The sequence below is a fragment of the Pezoporus occidentalis genome, unplaced genomic scaffold (assembly GCF_034315485.1).
Source record: "Pezoporus occidentalis ecotype Australia unplaced genomic scaffold, CSIRO_AGI_Poc_V1 ctg176, whole genome shotgun sequence".
NCBI classification, from domain to species: Eukaryota; Metazoa; Chordata; class Aves; order Psittaciformes; family Psittacidae; genus Pezoporus; species Pezoporus occidentalis.
The window spans coordinates 1,572,970-1,595,910 of record NW_026913596.1 but is presented as its reverse complement, the minus strand read 5'-3'; the positions used below and the strand labels follow the sequence as shown (position 1 = coordinate 1,595,910).

General features: G+C 45.1%; 1 long non-coding RNA gene across 1 annotated transcript in view; it reads right to left on the bottom strand.

The window, feature by feature from the left end:
- Positions 1–22,941, bottom strand: part of LOC134161602 (uncharacterized) — a 118,887-nt gene that overhangs the window by 32,052 nt on the left and 63,894 nt on the right. Inside the window, exon 12 of the long non-coding RNA XR_009964047.1 lies at positions 22,583–22,649. This is a non-coding gene — a long non-coding RNA (uncharacterized LOC134161602). The remainder of the gene's footprint in view (positions 1–22,582; positions 22,650–22,941) is intronic.

The following is a 22,941-nucleotide window of genomic DNA, read 5'->3' as shown; positions in this document are numbered from 1 at the left end:
TCAAGCCATCTCTCTAGCCCCCAGTACACAATGTAAGCTCTCTAATACTGCAGACAGCCTGCCTCAGCCTTTGTGATCTTCGGTCTTACAAAAGCCATGCAAAGGTGGATGGAGTTAGCATTTGAAAAGCAGCATCCTGAGGAAGAAACTGTGTGTTGCAGCAATTGCTGCAATGATGTTTGAAAGGAACAGTTGGTGTTGAGGTGTGTCGTGCTGCTGGACAGTGCTGTGCTTTTCAGAGAGGTACAGAGGGTATCTGACAATCTGCACTTTAATACCTTGAGTACAGAGAGCTTGGAAGTGGCTGTACTTTGGTCATGGCCGATGTAGTGTCTTTGCAGGTTTAGACCCAGTGCTTCAACAACATCTCTGCTCCAGCTTTGTCCTCAGAGATGCCAGGGCAGTGGCCCAAAGGCTGGATGCAGACCCCAATCTGTACAGCTTTACTAAACCACTGCTCAGAGGCTAGCATGGCTCTACCCTGTTAACTTCAGTCTGATGTGCTTTCTTGAGACAGATTTCAATGAAACAAAAATCCTCTGACAACCCCCACCCTCTTCCAGCATAAAAACTGGAGCATGCCTCTTTAAAACTAGCCTATTTAGGCCACAGATGCTAAATGAATTCAGCAGACAGACGGAGTAATGGAATGTCAGTGTTCCAGTCTGCTGCCTCGGAGCAATAGGGGTTTTTTATTATTAATTTCTCCTCTCATTGTGCAGCGCTGCCCTGGGCCCAGGCTCTGGATGCACTGCTCTCATCAGCCTCCCTAACCCAACTGGGAGAGAATCAGATTTAAAATATGAAAGGGATTATAAATACTTCCCACCCCTCTTCCTCCACCCCGTTCCCTTTCATGCTGCCCCTCTAAAACTGCTGAATTTTGCTTCAGGACCTAGAATGTGTTACTGCAGAATCTGATTTGTTACTGCAGTTTCCTTTGCAAGGCTGAAGGAGAAAAAGCCCAGAGTTAATTCCAGCAAAAGGTTGCCCGGGAGCTTTATGAGATAAAGAGCTTTTTGCCATCCTGACACCCTGGAACCTGATCTCACTCCCATGTAAATTTATGATAAGACTCTCACATTCTTAGAATGGAAAGATTTTTGAGTCACAGATGAGTCCTCACAATGATACAAGCAAGGATGTAGTTTATCACAGAACCATTGAGGGTGAGCTCATGTCCAACTGCCCTGCTCAAGCAGGGTCAGGTGGAGGAGTTTGCTCAGCACCACGTCCACTCAGATTTTAATACATCCAGGATGGGTAGATAGCATCTACACTGTTAGTCAGCATCCAAACCCCTGTTTTCTTTGTAACATCTGTGAGAAGCATCCAAAGTTCAAACCCAAGTATCTCCCCTTGAGAGCACCACGTAACATCCCCTTATAATTCCCTGTTTCTTGAGAGTAATACAATTTCCCTGTTCACCTTGTGCTAACGGATGAAGCCTGAAGCTTCTGTTTGCTGAATATCTGGACACTTACATAGGCTTATAGATTCTTAAGGCTGAGAAGGACAGTCTCTTCTGTGCCTCAGACACTAGCATCAGGTATTTTCACCTTTGATATGTCCCACAAGTAGATGTAAAGGTATGTATTTACAAGTCCTGAATGGAAGCTGAATTATTCTGATCGTGTGCGTCCAGCTCTGCCTGTTGGGACCTTTTAACAGAGAGTTCTCCAGGTTTAGAAAGGCAGAGGCACAGTGTGAGTCTCACAATAGATGAAGGTTTCCTAACTCTCAGGCTTGCCCTTTCGTGGGTCCAACATCCTGCTATTATTTTAAAGCTACATCTGGAACAGAGGCTACAAAAGAAAATATGAGACCATGACCAACTCGTCTGTGCCATCTTTGTCCCACATTTCCATCTTGAAAGCATTCTGTTTAGCTTCAGATCTTTCTGGGTCACCAGTGGTTTGTTTCAACAACTGTACTCCAGACCTCACTGAGGCTCCACCAGTCATTTTTGTTTATGGCTTCTATTTCCTGTATATTCTTCTTGTTGATTGCACTTCCCAGTTCACACCGCATCTCAGATGGAAAATAAAATGTGGTGGAAACAAAGGGAATCCAGTGCATCACACACCTCACGTAACACATGAGCTGAGCTTAACCGGAGCGTGAGAATGGCTGCCTAGGAACTTGGACTTACATTTGCTTGGGAAGGAGTCAGGAGAACCCACTCTAACCCAGGGTTGTCTCATGGCAGGGGGTTGGAACTGGGTGATCCTAAGGTCCTTTCCAACCCTAACTATTCTATGATTCTGTGATCTAGATGCAAAACCCTGACACCATTGAGAAACAAACCCAGGACTAGCAAGGTCACTGGACTACCACAGAGACTCTGGGGACGTACGAACGAGGGCAGATTTGTGGGTTTTCACATCCAGAAAATGAAGTTATAAACGTGGAAGTAGGGAAATTGTAGGCTTAGTGACCCACGTGCTTCAGGTGAGATACCAGTCACTGGGATTTGATAGATATGAAGATGTGTACATGGTAATTTCAAATGAACCTGAGTTACAGTGAATCACAGCTTGTGGTTTATACTGCAGCAAAACCTATCTGACTTTTCTCTCTCTGTTTTACAATATTGAGGGAAGCAGTTTGATTTGGACACCAGAACTCAGGAGAATACAAGGAAAATCACTGGGTACTATTGGGCAAGTGACATTATTCTGCACTTCTAGAAACGCCGGAGAGTGGCACGCACCCTCTAGCAACTGCAGATGCCCATCCAGCATTTCTGAAGATGACGCCTCTGTTTACCTTCCATAAAATCACTGTTGCTTGGTGAGAGGCTACAAAGATCCATTCTTTATCTTCTTTGAATTTCTCAGTTCTCACAGAATCAGTGACTGCATCTGAATCACCTGTTACACTGAGTATTTAGGTCAGAGAAAAGCACATAAACTGACAATGTGGTTTGTAAAATAAAAGGCATTCTATCAGTTTCTCTGTGTCACATTTTTCTTCCAGGTACTTCTCATTAGTAAATCTTCCTACAGCATTTATTGTTTATCAAGAATCAGCAGAGTTGGATGTTAAGGAAACAGGTTTTTTATCAGTGTAAATTCTCTGTGGTTTTCAGACTAATTTGGTGGCATGACTTTGGAGAGAAACAAGCCTCAGTTAAAGTGGAAGGGAAGAGAGCAGCAGTGGCAGCACCAAAAGGACAGGAAGACTACACTTGCATTACTGTAGGATTATGCAGTTGTAAAAGCATGAGCTAGTCTGTCTTGAAGTACAGGAACTCGTAGCTCAGAGTCCCTGGTTAGGCCTATGACAGATACCCATTTTTTCTGCACCAGGCAAAGAAGGGATCCATTACACAGTGAGCTACACTTGGGTTGAAGAAAAAAGCCTCTAAAAGATAGCAAGTGATGGCATACGTTTTCATTATGGAGCACGCTATGCAGAGATCTGGGTAGTCAGCTCCCACCAGCCATCTGGAGAGAGGAGTCACTCAAATTGAAGTGCTGAACCTGCTGTGGTAGACAGTCGGTGCCAGTGAACCACTCACTACTCTCCCCCTGTCTGTTTTCCTGCCTTTTGCTGCAATAGAGCCTTAAAATAAAATAATCTGGCTACCACTTTCCAAACAGCCGCTTCCAAACAGCCCAGCTCCCATCTGCAGAGTGCACTCCATTCATGGGGCAGAGCGGGCCACTACTGCGGGAAAAGCTGCACCAGGAACATCTGGCCGAGAGGGGGATGCTGGAGGAAGGAAACATCATGTGAAAGGACTACCTCTTCTTCACTGAGCTCCTCATGGCCCCGTGCTAAACCCTGATTTCTGGTTTGTGTCTCCTCGATTCTTCCCCAGTGCTTAACGTCTCTTTTGACTCCCGGTAAATGCTTCCTGGGGCTGAGATTTTGGGAACCCAGCAAGCTCACTGGGTTTGCCTTATGAAAAGTGACTTTAAGTGCCAGGGCGGGTTTAGCAGCTTTGAAATAAAAGGAACTTTCAACCACGTTGCCATAAATTGCTTTGTTGCCTGTAGTCAGCAAGAATCAGTTTGAAGACTTCTGGAGCCTGAGGGTATCAATTGCTTTGTTTTTTCCCTCTATCAAATCTATCCTCTGGTGACTTGTGTTACACTGCAGGCTGCGCTGGGATGCTCAGCAGATGCTAAATGAAGCACAAGAGACATATCAAGCCCCTTGGCATGTATATATTTTTAAATTAAATAGGCAGACATGGGCAAAAGAATCCGTGATGGTGAATCAAATGTTCCTAGCTTGCTCTGTTGTATACAGTCATCCTGCCTCCCTGCAGGACTAGACAGTAACTGAGTGACTAAAGTCTAAATAGCTTGGGAGGAAGTGATATGAGCTTACTGATGTATGCACCAGTTCCAGTGGGCTCACTGGGACAGCTTTATTAGAGCAGGTCATTTCATGGATAAAGACCTGTGAAGAATATTTGTGGGTGGGAATAATCTAATGAGAACAGAATATACAGATTATACCAATTACAGAAACAATTTTGTGTACATCAGCTGTGAATGAAAAACCAAGTAGGATATGGAGTGCTGTTTTCACAACAGCAGCTCCTGAACAGAAGAAGGGATGTTGGGTGATTTAGTACAACTGGGATGCCCCTGCTTTTTCTACTAATCAATAAGAAAAAAAAAACCCTTGCCAAATAAAGGGAGCTATTGATGGCTTTTTCTCCTTTGAACTTGTCTGCATGCATCAATTGCACAGAATTAGCCCGCATTAGATAGGGATACTGGTAATACTCTTACCTATCATAACTTTTTCTAAAAAGCAAATAGGAAAAAGGGCAAATGAAGGAAGATGCCTCATGTGAACACTCAGCTGGCTATCTGCATACCCACCTAAAGGCAGAAGAATAAAGCCTGTTGGAAAATAACCATCTGGTATAAATGAAGCTTCTTTGTAAAAAGAAGCTGACATAAACCCATAAATAATTAACAGTATGTACAGATGCCATATTTGCTGTAAATTACCATCTATGGAGAATATTGTATGGACAAACTGAAGCATTCAAATAGCACAACATTTTCAAACAGATTTTTAGGAATCTCTGTGCTGAAGTGAGAGCTGCTTAGCAAAGCACGGGGAAGCTGCTTAGCAAAGCACAGGGAAGGCCAGTGCTATGATAACACCACCAGTGCAGCAGCTGGGAGAGCTGTATTCACCCTTCTTTGTGAACACACATCTTCCATGTGAGCTCTGCCAACTGATCGATTCAGCTTTCAAGGGTGTCAGATTCCCATCTAAAATGCTGAAAGAATAATTCTCTCCTATTTAACGAGGATAAGGAGGAGGTAAATGCATGATAGATTGTGCTTGCTGTGAAAAGTCTGAGAAATCCAGCTTCACACATAAGAAGTTTTCCACAACTGGTTAATACTCTCGGTTCTGGAGCTCCAAAGTCAATAGAGATCACATGTATTTCACTGGTAGAAATAACAGCTGATTCAACTGCAACTGTGAATGAATTCAGGGACAAATCACCAGCTGAGAACTTCACTGAAGTCATAGAACCATGGAATTCCAGACTAGTTCATGTTGAAAGGGACCGTAAAGCTCTTCCAGCTCCAAGCCCTGCCATGGGCAGTGAGACTTTCCACTAACCCAGCTTGCTCCAAGCCCCCTCCAGCCTGGCCTTGAACACTGCCAGGGATGGGGCAGCCACAGCTTCTCTGGGCACCCTGTGCCAGCGCCTCAGCACCCTCACAGGAAAAAGCTTCTGCCTAAGAGCTCATCTCAGTCTCCCCTCTGGCAGGTTAAAGCCATTCCCCTTGGCCTTTCCCTACAGGCCCTTGCAAAAAGTCCATCTCCAAAAGTCAGGACACCTTTAGGAAATATCTACCCTAAAAGACCATTTCTTGGTAAATAAATTCCTGCTTGGCACAACTTCGTGACTGGTGCTCCTTTTTCACTTCCATCGCATCCTCCTAGAAGGACATCAGCTTGCCTCAGGTGCTGGTGGTAGGTCACTGCATGCAGTGGTAAGCAGGCAGTGCTGGCTCACCGCTGTTGCTGCTGTGACTGGCTGGCTCCAGGGCTCGGGAACATGTGCAGCTCCTATTAATAAAGCAGTGTGCACTGATGGAACAATGCCAAATTGCTCCCATCTCTGCACTTCCTAATTTCTCTTGTAGCCCTCACCCTCCAAACAGGAACAAAGCTCTCCCCTCTCTGGTGATGCTCTCTGTGGAAAGGGGCACTTTGATGAAGGCAGCACCCTGGGAAGCAAACCAGCCTCTTGCATGACCACTAACCCAGCCCTTCCTTTTCCTCTTCCTCTTCCCCCCCAGCAGACAGATGCTGAGCTCATGGGCCCAGGTGCATGCACACAGGAAATCACTGCAGTCAGTGTCTCAGACGGTGGCTGTTGGGAGTGCTCTGTGGGCAAACAAGAACGAGACAAGATGACAGACATAGGTGCTCATTTCCTGTAGCAGTGTCATGCAGTCGCTGTCCTTAGCCCTGAGTGCAAGGGCCAGGTGTTTGCCCAGCAAGAGGAGCTGCAGCTAAATAGTGGGATCCATGCTGCTGTTAGTTCTGCCATTACTCTTTAGAAGATGGAAAGTTTAAGTGGCAAGGGAAACTCTGAAAAGATTACAGGAATGGGAGCACAGGGATGTTTGGACACCCTAAAACATCCCCAGAGCCCCCAAAACACCCCTGGGATCCCCCAAGCATCTCATGTCCTTGTCCCCTTCCTGCTGTAATGCCATGATCCAAATCAAACCCTAACCCCTAACCCTAAACCCTATCCCTGACCTAAACCAGCGGCAGTTTCAAACAGAGCCAAGACTGCTAGTTGCCTTGTCTTAGAACACCACATGGTTTCCTCCATGCTCGTCATCTTCAAAGGGTTGTGCACACTGTCGTGAGGGAGGAGGAAGCGTAGTAGTTTGTGGTAAGCTGCTTATTAATCTTTTCTCACTTATAGAATTAGGGCTTAATGAGTCCTCAAGAGTTATGGACCTGAGAACTAGCACAGTAACCAAATCAGTCATGGCAGTTAATCATATTGCCAACCATGCATGGCAGTTTGCCTCCCACAAGCAGTAGTCAGATGTGATGATTCAATCATAGTAGCCTTCAGAGCCTTGGGGTCCAGCCATGGCAGTTAATGGGGGCTCTGTGAGCAAAACCTGCACAGTACAGCCTGCGTTACAGTCTCATTTCCCCTGCTTGGTTGACAGAAGCATCAAGTGCACTTGTGCTCTGAGGTCTGTGCTGTATAAATATCCTCAGGAAATAAATAAATGCCAGTGCACTTGTGCATTTCCCTCAGATATCCTTCTCCCCAGCTGCTGTGCTGACAGTACTCACTAGGAAGCAGGCATTTCATTCTGCCTCACTGTTCTGCTGCAGGGAGATGGGAACAAGATGCTCCTGAGGCAGAAAAGGGGGGGGGGGAGGGCAGCAATTTAGTTACCATAATATCGATCTGTTTGTTTATGGATGCACACACAAAACCTGTGTAGAAAACTGGAAACTGATTTGCCCTTACCCTGCAACTGAAGGGGAGGGCTGAAGACTGAAATCTTACTCAGAGGAAGAGCTGTGAGAGAGGAGAGAGGAGAGTTTAGGACTTGATGGCATAGATGGGAACCACGGTTCCTGTTGCAAGCTGACAGCACTGGGTTTTGCTTGGCTTTGTGTCTGCAGGTGGCTCTGAGCCACAAAAAGCCCAGCCTGTGGGACTGTTCTGGCATCACCTGGTTACTGTTGGGCACAAACGACCTTGTAACATGCTTTGTTGCCTGGAACATGCTCACTCCTGCTCTGTCCCTGGAGACCGTCTCTGGGCAGACATAAAGTCACATCCCACCAAGTTCTCACATCAGTTCGGGTATTAAGTGCATGCAGGATGTGTACCCAGTGAGAACGCCTGGCTTTCAGGGATGGTTATCCAAAGGAGGACAGACCTCCTCGATTCATTATTGCCAGCTCATCTGATTAAATCGCTAATAACAACAGACACACACTGTTAATTTCTATGGCAATCTGGATTCTGCTGTTGACATTAAGTCCACTTGCCAGTGTCTATCACTCCCCATAGCCCACAGCCTGGGCTGAATTACCATTTTAGCTGGAACAGATCCAATCAATCACAATGATGGATTGGATATCAATGGATGGAGATCAATGGACACTGCTCCATAGGATAGACACCCATTCTGCTTCATACCTGGGTTCTGTGGAGCTTTCTGCTCTCTCTTACATATCCTGCCTTGTTGCAAAACTTAGCTAACTGACAAGCCAGTATCAGTTTCACTGGAGAGTTATGCACAGCAAACGACTGCAGAGTTCGGTGAGTTTTCTCTGTTCTGCCCATGAGACACATCCAGTTTTGTACTGAAATGGTGCACAGGCAGTAGGTTATCCACTGGTCCGAAGTCATTTCGTTTTGGAGGCACCCACGAATTCTGTGGCTTGGTCCTGGCAGTTACCTGTCGTGTAATAATACTGTCCAGAACAGGAATCACCACACCTCAGTGTAACAGGTTTCAATCAGTAGAGGTCAAAACAGCAGGAAAGACTCCAAACTGGGATGAAGGCTGAAGATAGCTGGTCAACACATCTTAGGTCAATGGGAAGGCCAGGAAGGGATACAAGTACTGGAAGAGCAGATGATTAGATCTGTGATGTAGACACAGCAGCATCAGTGTACAAGTGTGGGAGTGCAGGTCTCCTGCAGGTCAAGATCTGTGTCTATTAATAAAGTTCCTTGAATTTCAACCAGATTTTAAATGACAATAAGGATATAATTGACCAGAGCTGAAGTGTTTCAGAACTGTAGCTCAAAATGGAGATGGCGGTTTCCACACAATAAGTTAGGACTTGATGGGACCAGACCACATAGCCTGCATCTACTTCTTGCTGTTCCTTCCACTCGTAATCACTCCCAACGCAACCAAATACAAAACTAGGGCCTCTTTTGGTCTCTTTTTGCATGTTGTCCTATATGAACGAAAAGCATGGGTATAAAATGCCAGGGAACATCCTCTATGCTGTTACATACATCGATACAATTCCATTGACCTGACATGACCATTTTTGTCATAAGATCCCACTCCAGTGCCTGAACTGCAGCACAAGATTCTCCTTCCTTTTCTTCATTCTCCTTTCACTGTGAACTCAGCCATGTCCTCATTTCAGAACTGACCTTGGCTCAGGGACTGAGAATGAGAACTCCCCTTGGTAGCTGCCCTCTCCCTCCGGCGGAGCCTGTCTTCCCACAGGGCTCTGTGTGTTTTGTCTAGTGGGAAAGAGCCAGCCCGTGCTACCTCCGGTGTCCCTTTCCAACGACATTAACCCCAGGCTGGGGGGGTGTTTGCGCTGTGCTGGGGAGGAGGCTGCCTTGGGCACACACACGGAACCCGCAAAGCTGCTCCGCCGGCTCTGGCTGCTCTGCTGACTGGCACCACCCCAGGGGAGAGTATGCCCATGCATCACAAATCTGCTTTCTGGTTCCCCTTCCACCCACCCCTGTGCGGAGCTCTCTGCCAACTCAGCTTCTGTATAAATCAAAGGGAAATATTCTCCCCCTCCTGTTTTTTTTCTTTTCCTGAACAGATTGGATGTCATTATGTGCAGCTGAGCTTGCTGAGGGGGAGGAGGGGACGGGAGGAGGGAGGGAACGAAGAGACAGTTATAGAAAAACACTTGCAGTCCATCAGAGGGGGAAAACAGCCTCCAGCTACAAGTAACCAGCACTTCACACACACACTGATTTACTGGGGAAACCCACAGAGCCTTAATATGTAAAAATAAAATAGAGTCGGGAGAAAAGAACGGGAGGGGGAAGGATGATATCCCTGCTCCCGGAGCAAGGAGAGACACATCACGGGGCTCCATGGAGGAGCTGGCTGTCAGAACACCTTCTCCAGCTCTCTGACACATTGGGGGTGCTCAGGTGGGAATTTATAGAGCACATGCCGTCGTGCAGACATCAGTGCACATCCAGACTGCCATGAATAGTCCCAGTGGCTGTGCAGAAAGGCTTCTAGCTCATCTTTTATGAAGTGAAAAGCACCCTTTTACTCCTCCCAGCCAAGTTGCTCACCAGGCAGTGCAGCCTTCCATCGTTACTGAGGGGACCACTAGGTGGGAATGAGGGAAAAAGCATTGGAAAGGAAAAGGGGAGATGGGAAAGAGGGGGAGGGCAGGAGGAAAAACAAGGAAGGGAGAAGGGGGGAAAAGAGGAGTAAGAGGGGGAGAGAGGGAAGAGAGGGGAAAGGGAGGAAGAGATTGAGAGAGAGACCAAGAGGAAAGCAGGGGCAGGAGCCAAATCCATGGCATTCAAAAGCAGCAGCTTTCAGAAGCTTTGGCTGGGATGCAGGTTTGCAGAAGCTCTGGACCCAGAATTCCCTGGCACACAAAGCTTGCTTGAAGCACCAGAGTGCCCAACAGGGGCCTGCGGAATAAACAGCAGATAAAATACCCAACACCCACAACAAGCCTATGAATTACAAATGAAGGTGAGGGAACAGCTTCCTTGGAACAGTACTTCCAACTGCAGGTGATCTCGTGGTGGGAGCTGTTCTACGGAGAGGCACCAGCACGACCAGTGGCTCCAGAATAATCGGTATGGACAAGAATAAGTGGGAGGAAGAACACATTCCCTGTCTGTACTAAAGCACAGGTAATTGCCTATCTCTCCAGCCAGTCCTATTTTAATACAAAACTAAATTACTCCGAATATTCTTATAAAACTTTATGTTACAGCATCTCCTAAAGCCTCAGCTGACACTGCTATAAAGTACTGCTCTCACTTCAGTTAAGCCAGCCAGAAGGATGGTTATCCACCAGGATTTGCCTAAGATCACAGAGTCTGGGACACTATCACCAAGAGTCCAGATTTCTTCAATCTCAGCCTCATGCCTTAAGCAAACAGCTATTTTCTCCCAGGTTTTAGGTGCCTATTGAAATGAGCAGAGATTGAATGCGAGAAACAAAAAAGACCCCAACCTGTAATTCTGTTCACAGTTCTCCAGTTAATTATCCTCAGTGTGATTCCTTGGTCCTTCACAGAGCAGCATCCTGTTATCAGATAATTAAAAACAAGGTGACAGGATTGAATAAATGCTGTTGGCTCCACATTATGGACGGGCAAACCAAGTCACAGGGTGGAGTAATTTTCTTCAGTGCATTTGACAGGCAGCTCTTCCTTCCAGGGTAACTTAGTTACAGATGATTCCTACTGCCCCAAGAGGGTCTAAGGGTGCTGTACCAGGCTCCACACTGCCTGTGCTTTGCCTTTTTACAAGTGGGAGAGTACAGCAGGAACACAACGGGAATGTTTTCCTAACAAGAATAGTACAACAGGAATGTGATAAGCTACAAAGACGACAAAGAGGTCTCAGGAGAGCAGAAAAGCTTGACAGCTAATGTACTTTAGGTGGACTTTTCGTCTGCAAGGCTTAAAGGTCTAGACTTCTTCTTCCTGGTCCCTGCAAGAAGTATCATGCGTTAAACTGGAGAAGCCAACCCAAAACGTCTGAACTTTCCATACAAATGACTCTGTAACATTTTACAAACTGCTGACCCCAGTCTAGGAGACAGAATAGGAAATGATACAAGAACTAGCACATCTCTGTATCTGTAGGTAGCACACAGTAGTGGGATGTTCTAGTATTTCTAAGCTTCAATCTTCTTCTGTCATTTAGTGTGAAAGGAAATGATTCTGCAATGAACAACACGGATAAAGTACAATGCCCCACAGCCTTGCCAGGGGCTGCACTGCCTGCAACTACCTGTGGAGATACTTATGGCAACCAGTGGTGTACAAGAAGCAGACCTATGGCAGTATATTTCCAACAGGTTTTGCCTCCTGGATGTAGGAATGCCTCAAAAAGCACAAACATCCGATAATCACCACCTTCCCAAACACATACTGCGTTATGTCCAACTTTGCAGTGAAATAAAGCAGGTTTTGGGAAAGCACATTCCCTTACTAAAGATGCAGAGCAATGGAGGATCAAAGTGTGTTCAATCTTCAGAGAAAAAAAATTACAACGAATAATAAACCCACATGGGAATATGAAACAAAAGGAGTCATTAAAAACTGCTTCTGAATTGGTCGGGTTTTGTGAGGGAGAGATCATTCCAGAGCTATTTGAAAAACCCAATTCCAACTGCAGTTGTGCAGAGAATGGAAATGGTCACGCTATAAAAGGGGCCTTGGCTCCTTCACCAGATGACCGTACATGTACACTGGAAAGCAAGCTGCAGTTCTGTCACAGGGCATTAAAAATAGGCAGAGATCATGTACCACCAAGGAGCAGCGATTTGCTGCTACCAAAATAGTTTACAGTATTTAAAAAAATCTGAATCTACAGATAGCTCTCTTGGCAGCAAAAAGCTTCCTCATGCCAAGAGGAAAATAATTTGCATCCCTGGTGTCAATGGTAATACTACCATGCTGCCTTCACCCTCCAGGAGAGGCAGCCAGTTCAGCACTGCTTTCTGAAAGAAAACCTCTGAAAATAACACAGAGAAGAAAAGAAATTCACATTGAAATTGCACCAGAGCTGGATCTGACATCAGCAGGTGATGAATCATTCTTTAGTCAAAGCATTTCTCTAATGAAACACAACGCTGGTGTTTGGGATTGGGCTTTTTCTCTTTGTTTCAGTCTGTTAACAGCCCTCAATGAGTTAAGTTTTCAGGAATACGGTTGCCTTGGTGTTATGCTCTCAGCTGTGAGCAGCAACACGTACCAGAAAAACCCCAGCACTTAAGTGGATTTTTGTGAAGTATTCCCCACTGTACATGTGTAATTAATTAGCCTCCCCCTGCTCACACAGCCAGACCCTCGGGGACCTTCCCCTTTTCCTCCTTCCAGATTCAGCCAGTGACTCAGAACTGCACTATTCATCCAGCTGTAGGTGCAACACATCCCTGGGAATGATGCAAAGTTGCAGCATCCATTCAGGTAACTGGAGGCTGGAGCAGTGTCGCTGCTGTTCAGCACCGCAGAAAGTTCACAGAGAAGAGTGGAGCTGGGAGCGATCTGGGCAGTGGGTTTTGTCTGAGGCCACTCGGTGATTCCACACCCAGGGCACGTTCCTGTGAATCAAGCTGCAGGAATGAGGGAGGAGGGCTGTGGGAATGGCAATAAACACCAGCACCTGCCCCTCATTAAGAAAATACCGCGATTGCAAGCCTGGGTTGAAGCTTTTGTTCCAATGTGTCGCGTTGACTCTGTGCTGTGACAGTCAATTTCATGCGTGCTTGGCTGGAACTACACGGCAAGTGAGTTCCATATTGTCAAGCACAGAAAATCATATTGAGATACCTGTTCAGTGCTCATCATCATTGTACCAGAGACCCTCACGCTAAAAACCATGTACAGCCAAAGAACAAATTATCCATAATTAGCAGCACTTTGCAGCACTTCTGATTACATCTCCAAGTGCTTCAGCAGCTTTCATTTTCTGCACATTGCTGTGATACCAGGCAGTGCTGTTACTTCTCTTTTAAAGCTGGTGCTGTGGAGTGTCCAAATCTGCTGAATTTAGGGCAGTTTGTGAAGGTTTCTTCATGCCCGCAGCAGGCAGAGCAGTGGGGAGGTGCCACACTCTGTCCATACCCCTGACCTTTCAAGAACCAAGACGTTCCTCCCTGTTTATGTGTTCTTCAGCTGAGGCTGAATGTTGATTTTCCTCAAGCTAACATCAAAAGTCCTGATCTAAACTGGAGCCTAGTGCCCACCAGGTCACAAACCAGGCGCTGGGCGCTGGATGTACTTGCACACGAAGGGATGTGTCAGTTCACAGCAGCTCAAGTAGTGAATACAAATTCTGAAGACTGATTACATGAAGTAGTGTGTTGCCAGCACTTACAATTTTATTAGCAGTACCATAATATGTGCTATTTCTCTTGAAGATGCAGCTGCTTGAATGTCATCTGAATACCTCAGCCTTCAGGAAAAAGTGATCTATTTTTAAAGTCATAATTATGCCACTCAGGATTCTGAAGTACAGGCTTATGCCTTTATTAGTGTAAGATTGGCAATACTGAACTTAAAAAAAGCCCAGATCCTGAAATACCTGAAGGTATTTTAAGCAAAGGGAAAGCTTGAGAGAAATGGGTGACAGGTTTCTGCCCCTAACTCCTGCACCGAGTCAGGAAGGAAGGCACAGACTCTCAAGTGAGGGCACATGGAAGGGGCACCGAGAAGCAGCAGAAGCCTGCAGCAGTTCTGTGTGATGCTTATTGCTTTGGGCTACTTTAAGTTAGCAATTATTCAAGGCCACCCAAAGAAGTCCTCTGGGTTGTAGAGCACAGGGTGGATCATTCTGGTAGAAAACAAAGTCCACTGAACAAGAATGGATTCCCATCACTGTTCAGAGAGCTGGAGATCTCACAGAGCTAAAACACACCAGCCAGGAGACAATAAAGAAGTGTAACTGATGGTCCATGTGGCGCAGCTGAGTCCCGATTCACATCATCACAGCTGCCTTCAGGATTCTACCCTGCAGTTGGTTCTACCCACACAAACCTCACTGTAGAATCAAGACTTTTATTTCTGTGACTCTTTTTTGATCTAGAGCTGAGCAGCATCATCTTCTTGATTAGAAGCCCCACTTGCTTGGAGCGGAGTTTTCCTGATAGTTTTCTTTCTATGAATTGCTCCATCAAAGGACTGTCATAACAGACTGTTTGCCAATTTGAAACCCAACAGTTTGTCTGCTCTAAGTGTTAAAAATGTTGTCTTGGCAGTTGGAGTTTTTTGGTGGATTTTTTTTTTCTTGCATTAAGTGACTTGATTTTTCCTCTGCTCCTACAGCATGTCAAGGAAACAGGAGCACTTCAGTAATTGAACCTACTTTTTTCTTTCACTTCAAATAAAACTCAACACTTACCCTATGAATTCAGAAAGTAATTATATTTTAACTGTATAAACTCTGCAAAACTCAGCAGGTTTTTTGCTGAAACCTATAGCCATTGCTGGTCCAATACAATTAAATTGTTTTAAAGAGGGATTAAAAGCAGAAGCAAGATGGACATATGTTTTATTTACTGAGAAGGAAAGATTTGAGGCTAAGAGTTCCCCTAGACTTTAGTCTGTCAGATAAGGGTCTGTGATGACTCAAATCAGGCCCTTTCAAATGATCCTTTACCCACTTACCTTTTCACTCATTACAATCATTAAACAACTAAAGCTTTACAGTCTACTTAAGATGCAAGAAATACCCATTTTATGCTCCCAGCCTCTAAACCCTCTAAAAATCCACTGAATTTGCTTTACAAACACCTGCTCAGCATCCAGGAGAAGGTGCTTATGTGAGCAGAAAGCCAAAGGATACCTGCAGAGGCTACTGTACTATGAGCAGGAACTCCAGGAAATACTTCAGGGCAAAAAACAAAGTTCAAAAACCCAGACTATCAAGAACCTTAGATTCTTTCATTAAGGATAGATGAAAGAATTACCTTGTAACATCCCAAGGTTTCAAAAGGAGAGAGGCACAGAACCACTGACTTTAGCGATCCACTTTTATCAGGACTCACTGTTTCATCCAGCCCAGAGCATCATCTAAAGCCATTTCTTACAATGACAGTTGCAACTGTGTAAATCACAGAAGTCACAGCAGTGTGAAACTCATGAGAGTGAAGGGAGAACCAGGCTTCCAGAGAACATGCCAAGTAGACAGGAAACACTAACAGAGGAGAGTTCTCTCACCCCCCAGGAGCAGTGTGGGCAGCCCCAGCACGAGATGCAGTTTGTGTGCACACGGGTACCTTTGCAAGCTCAGCATCTGTGAAGGGTGTGGGCAGAAACAACCAGAACATGCTCCAGAAGCCCTCAATTCAAGCTGTGAGGATGGTTCTGAAGAAAGGTGCCTGTCTGAACCCCAGGAAGCAGGCGCCTTCCTGCTCCCCAGGAGCCGGGGTGGCTGCACTCGCGCTCGCTGGCAGCGCTCCGAAGGTGCCGCTGTCACTCCTTGTACAGGGCTCTGTGTGTGCTGTTTCGTTTTAAATGATTCATGACTCCCACTTCTCACTTCATCTGCCTTTGTTTTCCTCTGCAGTGCAATGTGTCTGATACATGGCAAAACGTGCTGCGCTAACGCCAGCACTGTCAATGGTTTCACCTTAATGTCAAGGTAACGATGTCTGCAGATACAGCGCGGTGATGTAAATGGGCTTGAGAGGGTTTGGATTCCACTTCTTTGGCCTTGTAAAATTGTACAAAACAGGAATACGAACAGCTTCCCCACTGAATCATCGTTATCCAGTGCACACTATTTTTTCTTTTACTAGCCTCTTTCTAAACTCATCTTCAGCAATAGCCCTTCCCAAAATTCACCAAATTCCTACTTCTCATGACAGTAAACCCCAGATACCAACCAGTGTTTTTCTACACCAGCTTTCACACGTCTTTACAAAGAATCAGCAACCCTCTGAAAGGATGGAAAAACTGAAGCACAGAACCAGAAAATACCTTGGCTAAAACCACTCGGCAGGCTAGTGGAGGAGCTAAGAATAATATGATTTCTTGATGTTTAGTCTGATCCTCTGCGGATTGGGCTGCCTCATACCGAGAAGGTGCTCAGCGATTGACTTTATTTATATATTTACCACTCAAAAATGGCATGCTCACACATCTTTTTATTTTCATGTTAATCATGTTGTGGATCTTCTCCACCCACCCCCCATTTCCTCTGGTACATTTGTTCTATAGCTATTTGTGTAGAAACCAGGCAATTTCTGCTCCACCTGCTCATAAACACAATGAGAGAGAGAACACTATGTTACAGCACAGCCACTGCCTTAGCAACAGATTACAGCATCACTGGGAAAGGAACAGAGACCTTCTGGAGAGGAGGAGTGCCCTTTATCTCCCTGAAAAGCTACAGCAGGCAAGTTCTGCCTTTCATTACGTTTTCTGCAAGCCCCCCTTTGGCTTGAAGCAATCAGTAGTTATAAAGAAAGAAGGTAAAACCTGAACACAGAGTTTGCTCCTCGCACTCAGAAAAGACAAAGTGTGGTTAGTGGAAGGCTGTGAGCAGGCTGCCTTCCCAACAGAAAGTGCAGACATGGATCTGAGCACCCGGTTATGGTGGGGTGTAAATAATTTATTGTGTTTAAAGACCGACCCACTGGTATCTCAATGTCTGGCAGGACAACTCTTGTATGGAAGTATGAGAGGGAAGGAAACCACAGCCCTCTGCTGCCACATCACTAGCAGCTCATGCGTCTGGAGTCCAAGTCATGAACTCTCCACCCTATGGAGAAATGCATTTCAGTCAGTAGGCACAGTGGGACACACAAAGGCTGATATGGCAGAGCCTATCTGACATGCAGGTCATGGAGCTTGAGACCTCCTGTTTGGAAAATTAATCACATCTTGATGAAGTGGTGAGCTTAGGGTAAAATACAAAAAAGAAGGTTTTCTGCAATCTGGCCACAACCCTTTTTACGGATGCTAACCTGAAATGCAGCCACCAAGCAGTGGCAAAGCCCAAACTGTTACCTCACTCACTTTCCAACCCCATCCACTGTGCCACACTGACTGCATGACACATGGGTGCAGCGTGAAGCGTCACTTACAAACCTGCTGTGTAAAATCTGGTCGTTACCAAGCACCTCCATTGTGTGTGTGTGTGCACTCCTGGGCTGCACATGGCGCTGTGCCGGCTCGCAGGGACATCAGGCCTGGCTCCCAAGGAGATGGGTGCCACGTGGGGAAGGATTTGCACGGGCAGCCTACGGAACTCAGTAAGTGCCATCTTTCTGGAGGAAGTCCCTCCTCTGACGCAGTGACACCACCTGTCTCTTTACACTTGATGGCATCTGCTGGCATTTTTTATGTGCCAAAGCATTAATGTGCACAGTGCAAGAAAGGGAGATACCAAGAAAGATACCAAGTTCTTGGGTACTTAGAGATGCCAAACACCTCGGCTGTACCGCACCAGGGAACGGGGCTCTCCACTAGCATCACCTGTGGCAGCAAAACACAGGGGACAGCAAGTCATGCATTTGTCCCCACCATCTGAGGTGCCATTTTGAAAAATGCGAGTGACAGGGGATTAAAACCCTTTGCCACGAGAAGAGGGGGGAGGAAGGCAAATTATCTTAAAAATAATAAAGAACCCATGCCAGGATCAGGTACCAGATGGGTGGTAGAGAAATCCTTGACTTGTCCCCAAAAAAAGGTAAAGCAGACAAGCTTTCCTGACATTGCTCAGTCAGCCATGAGGATCCACCAAGAAGAGGCAGATGGTCTTTCATCTCTGAAACTATCTGGTCCTTGGCCTCTGCTGGGAATTTATGTTGAGGTGCCAATTACCAGCGCTCTGACTGGTGACTTTCGAGATGCAGACAGCCATCAATTTAATGCTGCACGAAGGTTCATAGACCTAATTTCACAAAGAATGGCAAAAATGGCAAGAAACCAGCAGGTTTTGGTAAACATTCAAAATAAGTAACTGTAAAACCAGGCAAATGCCTTTAAAAATGAAACCAGGAAAAAAAAGTTGGAACAAAGATAGAGACACACAACCCATAATATCTCATTGAAGCACTTACAGGCCAGCAAAGGACATTGTATTACCCTACATTGCCCTGTAGACATGTCCTTGTGAATGAGACAACTACATTCTCAGTCTCACCAAACATCACAGAGAAGAGCTGATGCCTTTCAGCCAGGGAAACAGGTAAGCTTGGAGTATCCCTTCCCATTTATATTTTATGGATAAATAGCAGAGTGCAGCCTCTAGTGCCGTCAATATGGTTCCTTTCAAAAGCGCCTAAAGTTTGCAAAAAATTAATGAAAGAATCTGAAACAGACCTCACATTCTGGTGCCACCTGTCAAGCCTGTCCTTGTGTGAAACTGCTGAATAAGTCAACACTCCCTAGTCTTTACTTTGACAGCAAGGCATATTGCAGTGTGCTGTACTTAGGGCTGCACCTTAAATCTATCTGTGAACTGAAGCTGCCATAGAATGCAGCAGCCTGTTTATTAGCTGGTTCCCAACACACCAAGATCTAGGTTGACATCATATTGATTTCTGTGTGGGGTTTGACAATTTGGGGTTGACCAATAGTATGTAGAAAAACCTCATCTCTGTGTGTGGAAGAGATCCTGTCTTCATACACTGCAGCCACAGATATGGGTGCCCTGGGGGTGGCCACTCCCTGGAAGGATCCATCCTCTTCCAAGGTCCAAAGGGATAGGTATTAATGACCTATAGGTGTGCTGCAATCCGGAGTAGAGTAAGGCTTAACTTGTCATATGGTTAGTTATTAGAAGGTGCACGAAAGTGGGTGAGGAAGAAGTGCTGGTAAGCCCTCACTGATTTTCTATCACAGAATCCCACACCGGTTTGAGCTGAAGGGACCTTAAAGCTCCTCCAGCTCCAACCCCTTGCCACAGGCAGGGACACACACCTTCCACTAGAGCAGCTTGCTCCAAGCCCAGTCCAACCCGGCCTTGAATGCTGCCAGGGATGGGGCAGCCACAGATTCTCTTTGAGGGCTCAGCGGCTGGTGTACAGGAAAGGTGTACTAGCAGATACAACATGACTTAAACATGGGGTGTATTTCAAGTGGTGGACCCAGAGTGGTCATTAGCAGTGTAATGGGAAAATCAAGCTACTTACAGAACAGCATAAATTCATTATGAACAGGACTCTCTAACTTCTGCAAAGACACAGGGAATATATTAATTAATGGCTTTAGTCATAGCACTGCTGTTGGTAGAAGATGCTGAGACAAATGTGTAAACAGAGGAGCCTTGGGAATGTCACAGTAATTTAAAGTACATAAACCTTCAAAGCACTGCCTGTGATAGAGTGATACATTGTCTTATAATTGGGCAATTGCTTTCATTCCATGATATAATTAGCACACAATTATGGTTATGTGAAAAATCGTTCTATCTCCCTCCCTTCCAATTTGTGCCTGCTTAATCTAAGTAGAGAATATATCTTTTTTGCTACATTACCAGTAGGTCTATTTATCCTTCCCAATAACAAGGCCTCTTACCTGGCCAATGTAATGATCAAGACAGGAACTGAAATCATGCTATTCGTATAAAATATCTCCTATTATTATTTTTTCCACCTCCCCAAAATATACAAACTGCTGCAACAACATGAAGTGAGGTGACTCACAGCACAAGCACCAGCAATCAGCGCAGCCGAACGGCAGCAGGGTTTCTATGCTGTGAGTGCAGTGCACGTGCTCTCTACTCAAGGCTGTGCTACAAAGGCTGGGTTTGGCTACAACACCTTTTTCTGAGAGCTGATGTTCAACCAGCAGTGACTTGCTGTGAAAAAAATTTGGAGCTCTGAATGGTAGAAATCTCACCCGATGCACTGATTTCACTGTTTCTGCTGTCTCAGTGCATGAGTCTTTCAATAACAACCCTTTTATTTCCATCATATCTTCCTTTGACTTTACAGAACAGCATAAATGACATACAAAAGACAGGCTGTATGGCTCCTGCAGACTGATCTGATACCGTTCTAGAGGCAGCCTGTGCCAGAACTGAGGTTGACACTAAGAGCTCCTATGTTCCAGCACAACACTCCACAACATTATCTTTCCTCCAAAATGCAAATGTTTTCATAAGCCTGTGAAAACTGTGTGCTTTTAAACCAAGAGCCTATGCCCAAGTTACAGCACATACGTTATATCTCTGCTTATTTGCACACGGCTAAAGGCATGTTCCATTGTTAATGTTAAGACAAGTTGCTCTGAAAACTCTCACTTGCTTCCCTACCCCAGAACTCGCTCTTGTGTGAGGTGTGTTTGTGTGTCACTGGTGGCAGCAGAGGGTCCGAGCTCTGCTGGCACACCCCACAGCACACAGCACAGATACCACCCTCAGCTTTAATGCAGTTACCATCTATTTCCTGCAGCTTGGAAGGAATCCTCAGAGTCCTTCCCTGGTGGAGCTCACCTCTCCTGCTGCCTCGGAAGGGTTTTATCTTTAGTAGAACCGCCTGGATTTCCTTTAATCAAATCTTCAAGAAAAATTCCTAGTGTGCCTCTTCACACTATGGAAGAGATTAATGCTGAGACTTCTTGGACTTTACTGTGCAGGAGGGAGGGTCAGGTTATTACCTGATTATAGTGCTGCAGCTATGTGCCTCTATCATGGTACTATTTGATATCTGCTGTCTCCCACTCTGGCTGTGGTACCGTGGCCTAAATTCTAAACATGTAGAACTTGGAACACAATTTTAAAAGTACCGCAGAAATGCTGCAGGAGAAATGCTGCAATTCTGCTTTGGGAGGTTTCCAGTTCTGCACACTGAAAGGGGTAAAATTCTTCACATCACAGTCCAAATGTACAGATGCTGTATCAAACTGAACAAGGGCCTCTTGGAACACTAGTCCTCTCCTGATGGAAAGCACCTCCAACTTACTGGAGATCTAGAAGTACATCTCCACTGATACTTGAAGTCCCCCAGTGACATAAGAAATAAAGCATCATTGCACAGCACAATGTAAACTCACTGAAACCTGTAGGATTGCGTACAGGGTACGGATGTTAACTTCGGTAAGAATCAGACCAGAATCGATGGGCACATGAATACTTTCACCCACTCCTATTGCTCAGATACAAAGAGAAATCTTTCTGCGCAATGTACTATCCACAGATATTCCCCAAACTATCCCTTCTCTGTGCAAACACATATGTATTGGTCACCAGACACTCCTTTATTTCCTATACCAGTTACTTCCCACACGTATCCATAAGGAGGGAGCAGGCACATACATAAATTTAAGGGGGGGAAATGCATTGCAGATGGAAAAGAACACCCACCACCATCTCTCAGGTTCTCTACAGTTAATCCTGGGGGAGATATTTGTCTGTGGGAAAAGCTTTACAAACTAAGTTAACAGAAAAAGAAATGTATTTTCATAACATTTGGGATAAAATACTTCTTAATGGAAAATAGGGGAAAATAATAGCAGCTAGTGAGCTGAAGGAACTATATTCTCACTGACATGCAACAACAATAGAAGCTAATGCGAGTCATTTGCAGAAGGAAAAGCGAATAGCTGTGGCATATTTGCAAAGAATATATGGCAGTTTACCAAAGGCAAAGCTCCAAGGAATACCAGCTGGGACATAAAAAGGGAGCTATCAAAAGAGGAGGGAGGTATAACAGCATCATGGAATGGTTGGCACCATTTCTTTAAAGCATTTCATGAAATGAGATGTAGCTGCTCAGAGATGGTAAACCAAGGTGCTGCTGTCACTGCTACAGCTCATGGAGGGGGACAGGGAGTATGGAAAGGCACATACACACGTGTGTGTGTGTTCCTAGCATGTCACAAGATGGTACCAGTTATTAAACCAAAGCAGAGAATTCATTTTTATTAATAACGACTCTCCTATTTGGATCAGAAAGCACTTACTTCAAATAGTACTTAAGTATCAAATCTTTCTAATTAGAACACATTCCATTTGTGGAAAATTACATCCTACTGACTTTGTACTTTGACCTTATTATCTGGAGACGAGGATGGCCTATTGTTTTGTGCATCAGCTTTGCATCTTAGCAACACAGGGCTAAAGAGCTTAGTAAATAAGGAGGCATCCAAAATGCCATAGTAACATACCACTTATCCTGATGCTTGCAAAAAGTTGATTTCCATGTTTGGATTTGTCTAACCAAGGAAGCTGTCTCTGCAATGAAAAAGAAGTACATCTTAGATTTGGAAAAGAGATTGATAAACTCATTTCTAGCTGAATGCAGATTTTAAGCAACACAGAACAAATTGTGCAATATTTCATTCCCCAAACAGCTTTTAATTTCAGTTCCTCAGGATTCTGTTTTCTTTGTGAGGTAAATACTGCAGTTATTAATAATTTAGAATAGGAAAAAGGAGTTGCTTGGATTTGCAAGAGAATCGTTTCATTCCTTTATGTGCAAAGTAAAATTGTGAGAAAATACTGAATAACAGCATCCTGGTGATTT